The 9105-nt window shown below is 51.0% G+C and overlaps 1 protein-coding gene across 1 annotated transcript in view; it reads left to right on the top strand.

Moving 5' to 3' along the window:
* The window catches only part of LOC129693885 (interferon-induced protein with tetratricopeptide repeats 5-like), a 33593-nt gene that overhangs the window by 7627 nt on the left and 16861 nt on the right, over positions 1-9105 (top strand). The window lies entirely within an intron of this gene.

The following is a 9105-nucleotide window of genomic DNA, read 5'->3' as shown; positions in this document are numbered from 1 at the left end:
GACAGTCATATGCTGAGAGAATGGAGCTGCTGGGCTTGTACACTCTGGAGTTTAGAAGGATGAGAGGGTATCTCATTGAAACATATAAGATTGTTAAGGGTTTGGACACGCAGGAAACATGTTCTCGAAGTTGGGTGAGTCCAGAACTAGGGGCCACAGTTTAAGAATAAGGAGTAAGCGATTTAGAACAGAGACGAGGAAACACTTTTTCTCAGAGAGTGTGGTGAGTTTTTGGAATTCTCTGCCTCAGTGGAGGAAGGTTCGCTGGATGCTTTCAAGAGAGAGCTAGATAGGGTTCTTAAAAATAGCTGAATCAGGGGATATGGGGAGAAGGCAGGAATGGGGTACTGATTGGGGATGATCAGCCATGATCACATTGAATGGCGGTGCTGGCTCGAAGGGCCGAATGGCCTACTCCTGCACCTATTGCCTATTGTCTTCTCCGCACTGGCCATAAGCCTGGGCCATCATTCCCATAAGTCCAGGCAGAGCTGTAGGTTAACCTGGTGGGACAGGCAGAGTTGAGCTGGGTTTAGCGCTGCTTCTCTGCTGGCTGGCTGGGGCACCGTTCCCGTCTGACTCCCGATGTCTCTGGCCACCAGAGGGGGGGGGGAAACTCGGGTAGGGACGGGGGCACTCAGGTAGGGACGGGGATGGTCCAGTGGCTGTTCGGCAGCGATTGCAGCGCCAGAGACCCAGGATCGATCCTGGCTGTGGATGAGGCGCAGGTCTGTGTCCAGGGCTGCCGAGAGTGTTGTTTGCTTGTGACGTATGGCCTGGGCATGCAATTCAAGCTCTGCTCTCTGATCTTTGCTTCACCAGGACGTCTCCAATCACTGCGCTCTATCCTCAGTCCCACCCCCCTCTTCCGCCTCTGACCGACACCTCCCTCCTCCAATCATCACGCTGAATCATCATGGTCCCCCCCCCTCCCCCCATTGCCTGCTGACCAACGTGTCTCTCGTCCAATCGGCGCCCTCGATCATCAGTCCCGCCTCCACTGTCTCGTGCAAAGCGGAGATTTCACGGAGACAAGCGGACGCGTCCCCCCTGGCATCCCAGGGATTTCCGCCCCTGCACCATGAGCTCTCCACTCAGACAGTTGAAACACACTGCATATATCGGGGGCTTCACTACAGCCACTGGTTTATCAGTGTGTCTGGTAACTCTGAAGGGACAATGTCAAACCTCTGCAGCATTCAAAGAGAAGCTTTATCTTGCATCAGTAAGTTGTGCCCTTGATGTTACAGCCACCATGCCAGACCATTGGTGGACTATTTGGGGAAAACACCTCCACTTGACTCCTGACCCTAACCCAGGACCATGTGTATTAGTGGGAATGCTGCTACTACCTGCAGAGTCAGTGACTGCATCATCAGTGTCATCACTCACAAAACACATTCCCAACCTTATTACATGAATCAAAATTCGGTATTCCTACTGCGCCTTCCCGGGTCATAGGTCACTAGAGATAAACATTCACGGCAGCTGAGCTGCTGCATGTATACAGACCTGCGTTTCATCCGTAGTCAGGATCGAACCGGGTCTCTGGCGCTGCAAGCACTGTTCAATTGCTACTGGTGTTAACGACACTATTTCTCCACTGGTCCATGCAGAAATCTCAGCAGTGACAATCTAATGAATCACGGTCGTGTCTGCCTCAGCCTGGGTGTATGGGTTCCATTCTCACTCGAGCTGCCCTCCCGGGTTATACAGGGTGTTTATACAGGGGTGAACCACGTACTGCTCTCCTGCATATCCCCAGGAGGCAGATTTGTGAGTGGAGTCACACTACCGTCCCCGTCCCCACCCGAGTGTCCATCCTCGTCCAGGGGCGGCCGGAGATGTCCAGGTTGACCCTGGACTGACGGGACACCGGCCCGGAGCAGTGGCGGCCCCAGGCTTACAGCCAGCGCGGAGAAGAAGCGCTAACTCCAGCTCAACTCTGCTCCATCTCCCGAGGAACCCGTTCCCCGATGGGCCGGGGATAGTCAGCTGCACCTCTCACCTTATCCAGCGGCTGTTGGTTAACCCCCTCAGTGCCGGCAACAGCTGAGCACCAGACATCACCGGGGATACACACAAAATGCTGCAGTAACTCAGCGGGTCAGGCAGCATCTCTGGAGAAGGGCCTCAACCCGAAACGTCACCTACTATTACAAAGACCATCACAACCTGGCCTGATGGTGCTTCTCAGCAGCTGCAGGACTGTTTCGACAGGACCAACTGGGAGGTGTTTGAACACCGGGACCTGGAGGTGTTCACAGACAGTGTACTGTGTTACATTAAAAACTGCATGGACGCGGTCACAGTGGACAAACGCATCCGGGTCTACCCCAACCAGAAGCCCTGGATGACCCGGGAGGTCCAGCGGCTGTTGAAAGAGAGGAACACCGCTTTTAGGTCTGGCAACAGGGCTTTATACAGCACGGCCCGAGCTAACCTGAAGAGAGGCATCAGAGAGGCCAAATCAAACTACAGGAGGAAGATCGAGGACCACCTGGACAGTAATAACAGCAGGCAGGTGTGGCAGGGGATCCAGTATCTCACCAACTATAAGACCAACCTTGGAGCTGTTGAAGGTGACGCCTCGCTGGCAGAGGAGCTGAACCACTTCTTTGCTCGCTTTGAAGTGGAGCCACCCGAGACAGCCACATCACAGCACTTGGTCCACAGCAGCCTAACCCTCAAGATAGAGGAGCATGAGGTGAGGCGCACGCTGCGGGCCATAAATCCAAGGAAGGCTACTGGTCCTGACGGCGTCTCTGGACGCGTGTTGAAGGACTGCGCAGACCAGCTGGCTGGAGTCTTTACAAGGATTTTTAACCAGTCTCTGGCCCAGTCCACTGTCCCACCCTGTCTGAAGTCCTCCACCATAGTCCCCTTGCCCAAAAAAACCAACATCTCCAGCCTCAACGACTACCGGCCAGTCGCACTCACACCAGTGGTGATGAAGTGTTTTGAAAAACTGGTCCGGAGTCATATCACATCACTTCTGCCCCGAAGCTTTGACCCCCACCAGTTTGCGTACAGAGCAAATAGATCTACAGAGGACGCTGTAGCCACAGCTCTCCATGCTGCACTGTCTCACCTGGAGCAGCGGGGAAGCTACGTGCAGATGCTCTTTGAGGACTACTGCTCTGCTTTTAATACCATCCTTCCCCACAAACTGGTGGACAAACTGGGGGACTTGGGACTTCCACACTCCACCTGTACGTGGATAAATAGCTTCCTGTCGGGTCGCAGCCAGAGAGTCAGAGTGGGCCATCATACATCCACGGCCCTCAGCCTCAGTACCGGCTCTCCACAGGGCTGCGTACTGAGCCCCCTGCTCTACACCATCTACACACATGACTGCACCCCCGCCCACCACAGCAACACCATTGTCAAATTTGCGGATGACACTACGGTGGTGGGACTCATCTCCGGGGGGGACGAGTACGCCTACCGGGATGAGGTGGAGCAGCTGACAGTGTGGTGTGAAGAAAATAACCTGCTCCTCAACACCTTAAAGACAAAGGAAGTAATAATAGACCTTCAGGAAGAACAAAACGGACATGGTACCATTGACTATCAGAGGGGACTGTGTAGAGAGGGTGGCGGATTTCCGCTTCCTGGGAATCCATATTGAGGAGGACCTGACGTGGAGCGTGAACACCACTGCGCTGCTGAAAAAGGTCCAGCAGAGACTGCACTTCCTGAGGGTGCTCAGGAAGAATAACATCACTCAGAGACTGCTGCTGTCCTTTTATCGGTGCTCCATTGAGAGCATACTAACATACTGTGTATGCGTGTGGTACACCAGCTGCACAGCGGCTCAGAGGAAAGCGCTCCAGAGGGCCATTGACAACGCCCAGAGGATTGTCGGCTGCCCTCTCCTTACCTTGGAGGACTTACACAGTTCCCGCTGCACCAAAAAATCCCAGAATATCATAAAGGACATTTCCCACCCCGGACACTCCCTGTTTGAACTGTTGCCGTCAGGCAGACGGTACAGATCTACAAGGACAAGGACAAATAGACTAAAAAACAGTTTTTACCCCACTGCTATAAAAGCACTAAATGTAGCCGCCAAGGAACGCAGGGGCGATACAGACTAAGGGACTGTGGTAACTGTGGAAACGACAGAAGGATGGAGGGTTGGGTGTGTATGCGTGCTTTGTCCGTGATATTTATTTAGTTGTTTATCTTTAATATTTTACCTTGTATGTATCATTAGCTTTTAGAAATGTTTGAATGCTGCACTGACTGGCTGACATTTTAAATTTCGTTGTACATGGTTCATGTTACAATGACAATAAAGAAACTATTCTATTCTACTCCTTTACTCCAATGATGCTGCCTGTCCCGCTGCGTTACTCCTGCACGTTGTGTCTAACTTCAGTGTAAACCAGCATCTGCAGTTCCTTCCTACAGTGTGACACGTGTCCATGGGTAAAGGCGAGGGGGCGTGAAGAGAGATAATAGACAATAGGTGCAGGAGTAGGCCATTCGGCCCTTCGAGCCAGCACTGCCATTCAATGTGATCATGGCTGATCATCTCCGATCAGTACCTCGTTCCTGCCTTCGCCCCATATCCCCCGACTCCGCTATCTTTAAGACCCCAATCTAGCTCTCTCATAAAAGTATCCAGAGAACTGGCCTCCACCACCCTCTGAGGCAGGGAATTCCACAGACTCACAACTCTCTGTGTGAAAAAATGTTTCCTCGTCTCCGTTCTAAATGGCTTACCCCTTATTCTTAAACCGTGGCCCCTGGTTCTGGACTCCCCCAATATTGGGAGTCGGGGGATATGGGGAGAAGGCAGCGTGTCCAAACCCTTAATAATCTTACATGTTTCAATAAGATCCCATCATCCTTCTAAACTCCAGAGTGTACAAGCCCAGCAGCTCCATTCTCTCAGCATATGACAGTCCCGCCACCCTGGGAATTAACCTTGTAAACCTACGCTGCACTCCCTCAATAGCAAGAATGTCCTTCCTCAAATTAGGGGACCAAAACTGTACACAATACTCCAGTTGTGGTCTCACTAGGGCCCTATACAACTGCAGAATTACATCTTTGCTCCTATACTCAACTCCCCTTGTTAAGAAGGCCAACATGCCATTTGCTTTCTTCACTGCTTGCTATACCTGTATGTTCTTCCTCGACCAGAAAGCCCCCCATCAGGATGGTCTCAAAGCCCTCCGGTTCTTCCTCGACCAGAAACTGCATCTCCTCCAACCTCATCTATTACATCCGCTGCTCTAGATGTCAGCTGATTTACATCGGTGAGACCAAGTGGAGGCCTGGCGATCGTTTCGCCGAACAGCTCCGCTCGGTCCGCAATAACCAACCTGACCTCCCAGTGGCTCAGCACTTCAACTCCCCCTCCCACTCCGTATCCGACATCTCTGTCCTGGGTCTCCTCCATGGCCAGAGCGAGCAACACCGGAAATTGGAGGAACAGCACCTCAATTCTCCCAATTTTGTTAGCTGTCTCCTCCCCATCCTATCGCTCCCTCAGCCCTCGGGCTCCTCCTCCTTTTTCCTTTCTTCTCCCCTCTTCCAAATCATTAATATATATGGTAAACAGTTGCGGCTCCAACACCGAGCCATGCGGCACTCCACTCGCCACTGCCTGCCATTCTGAGAGCCGGGTGTAACAGCGAGAAAGACTGGGCAGATGCTAGTGGGAGATAGGGGGAAGAGACTGGACAGGCGGAGCCCCCTCCTCACCCCCCTTCAGTCTGGAGAAGGGTTTCGGCCAGAAACGTAGCATATTTCCTTCGCTCCATAGATGCTGCTGCACCCGCTGAGTTTCTCCAGCATTTTTGTGTACCTGCTTACTTTCATTGACTAATGAACAAGGACCCCAGAACCCGTTGTACTTCCCCTTTTCCCAACTTGACACCATTTAGATAATAATCTGCCTTCCTGTTTTTGCTACCAAAGTGGATAACCCTCACATGTAACCACATTAAACGGCATCTGCCATGCATCCGCCCACTCCCCCAACCTGTCCAAGTCACCCTGCATCCTCAGAGCATCGTTCACACTGCCGCCCAGCATTTTGTCATCTGCAAATTTACTAATGTTAATTTGAATCCCTTCATCCAAATCATTGATGTATATTGTAAATAGCTGTGGTCCCAGCACTTAGCCTTGCGGCACCCCACTAGTCACTGCCTGCCATTCTGAAAGGGGAGAGACGGGTAGAGAGATGGGAAGAGAGATGGGGAGAGAGGAACTTGCAGCTTCACTGCAGATCCCGGACTCCCCGTCTCCACAAAACTTCCCAGCGCTAGGACAATCCTTCCCCCCCACCCCCCTCCCTGGACTGGAGGGAGGGACTGGGGGACGTTGCCCACTTCTGCAGCCAACGTGCAAACTCCGGCACTCCCCGCGGAATGTTAAACTAAACACATCTGTGAGCAAAACACAAACACGCATGTCTTTCACCCCATTCTCTCTTCTCACCATCTCTCCGCCTGTCCAGTCTCTTCCCCCTATCTCCCACTCGCATCTGCCCTGTCTTTCTCGCTTTTACACCCCGCTCTCAGAATGGCAGGCAGTGGAGAGTGGAGTGCCGCAAGGCTCGGTGTTGGGGCCGCAACTGTTTACCATATATATTAATGATTTGGAAGAGGGAATTAGGAGCAACACTAGCAAGTTTGCGGATGACACAAAGCTGAGTGGCAGTGTGAACTGTGAAGAGGATGATAGGAGGTTGCAGGGTGACCTGGACAGGTTGAGTGAGTGGGCAGATGCGTGGCCGTTACAGTATAATATAGATAAATGGGAGGTTATCTACTTTGGTCGCAAAAACAGGGAGGCAGATTATTATCTCAATGAGGTTAGGTTAAGTAAGGGTTAGGTTAAGTAAGGGGGAGGTACAGAGAGACCTGGGTGTCCTTGTACACCAGTCACTGAAAGTTGGCGTGCAGGTACAGCAGGCAGTGAAGAAAGCTAATGGAATGTTGGCCTTCATAACAAGAGGATTTCAGTATAGGAGTAAAGAGGTTCTTCTGCAGTTGTATAAGGCTCTGGTAAGATCACATCTGTAGTATTGTGTACAATTTTGGTTTCCTAATTTGAGGAAGGACATCCTTGTGATTGTATAGCAGGTACATACCTTTACTCGGCGTCATTTCCGAACGGTGCTCAACTCTTAGAAAATTTTAAAAATGGTCTTTTTTGATTTGTTCTGGAGACCAAATCGTGCCATATGCCATTCGGGAAACGATATGGCCAGGCATGGCCTTCCGGCGAGGCCATCTTGGACTAAAGGCTTGGGCCACCATTCCCATCATGTTAATCTCCGCAATGTAACCCACGGTCTCCTTCCGCACACAAAGCCATCGCAGCCATCGCATCTTCCCGTGACCCAATGTCCCTCTCCACGCCCGGCCCTCTTCAGCCCTGTTCCCCTCCCACCCCTCCCCCCCACCGGGGAACAAGGGCTGAAGAGGGCCGGGTGTGGAGAGGGACATCGGGTCACGGGAAGATGCAACGGCTTTGTGTCCGGCTGGAGAAGGAGCTGGAGCTGGATATCGGTGGTAAGTAGCCCCAGCCCCATCACCAGCACAAGCCCCAGCCCTAACCCCAGTCCCAACCCCAGCCCTAACCCCATATCCCTTGATTCCGCTAGCCCAAAGAGCTCAGTCTAATTCTCTTTTGAATGCATCCAGTGAATCGGCCTCCACTGCCTTCTGAGGCAGAGAATTTCACAAACTCACAACTCTCTGCGTTTCATCATCTCTGTTCGAAATGCCTTACCCCTTATTCTAAAACTGTCCCCTGGTTCTCGACTCCCCCAACATCGGGAACATGTTTCCTGCCTCTAGCTTGTCCAAACCCTTAATAATCTTAAATTTCAACACGATCCCTTTTCATCCTTCTAAATTCCAGAGTATACAAGCCCAGCCACCATTCTCTCAGTATATGACAGTCCCGCCATCCCGGGAATTAACCTTGTAAACCTACGCTGCACTCCCTCAATGGCAAGAATGTCCTTGCTCAAATTAGGGGTCCAAAACTGCACACAATACTCTAGGTGTGGTCTCACGAGGGTCCTATACAACTGCAAAAGGACCACTTTGCTCCGATACTCAACTCCTCTTGTTATAAAGGCCAACATGTCATTCGCTTTCTTCACTGCCTGCTGTACCTGCATTCTTACTTTCATTGACTGATGACCAAGGACCCCCAGATCCCGTTGTACTTCCCCTTTTCCCAACTTGACACCATTTGAATAATAACCTGCCTTCCTGTTTTTGCGACCCAAGTGGATAACCTCACATTTATCCACATTATACTGCATCTGCCATGCATCTGCCCACTCACCCAACCTGTCCAAGTCACCCTGTATTCTCATAGCATCCTCCTCACAGTTCACACTGCCACCAGCTTTGTGTCATCTGCAAATTTGGTAATGTTACTTTGAATCCCTTCAGCTAAATCATTGATGTCCCAGCACCGAGCCTTGCGGTACCTCACGAGTCACTGCCTGCCATTCTGAAAGACACACGTTCATCTCCACTCTTTGATTCCTGTCTTCCAACCAATTTTCTATCCATGTCAGCACTCTACCCCCAATATCATGTGGTTTAGTTTTGCCCACTCATTTCCTATGTGGTACCTTATCAAATGCTTTCTGAAAGTCCAGGTACACTACATCCACTGGCTCTCCCTTGTCCGTTTTATTTGTTACATCCTCAAAAAATTGCCGAAGATTAGTCAAGCATGATTTCCCCTTCGTAAACCCATGCTGACTTGGACCGATCCTACTACTGCTATCCTATTACATTTTTGATAATTGACACCAGCATCTTCCCCACCACTAACTGGTTGATAAATCCCTGCTTTCCTCTCCCTCCTTTGTTAAAAAGTGGGATAACATTAGCTACCCTCCAATACACAGGAACCTATCCAGAATCTATAGAACATTGGAAAATGATCACCAATGCATCCACGATGTCTTGAACCACCTCCTTGAGTACAAGCTTGTTGAAGTTGGACAGATACATGGATAGGATAGGTTTGGAGGTTTATGGACCAAGCGCAGTTAAATGGTACTAGGGTAGATGGGACATTGTTGGCTGATATGGGCGAGGTGGGCAGAAT

This window comes from Leucoraja erinacea, unplaced genomic scaffold (genome assembly GCF_028641065.1).
Source record: "Leucoraja erinacea ecotype New England unplaced genomic scaffold, Leri_hhj_1 Leri_459S, whole genome shotgun sequence".
Lineage (NCBI taxonomy): Eukaryota > Metazoa > Chordata > Chondrichthyes > Rajiformes > Rajidae > Leucoraja > Leucoraja erinaceus.
Note: the sequence above shows the minus strand (reverse complement) of the source record. Positions and strands in the feature narration are given on the sequence as shown.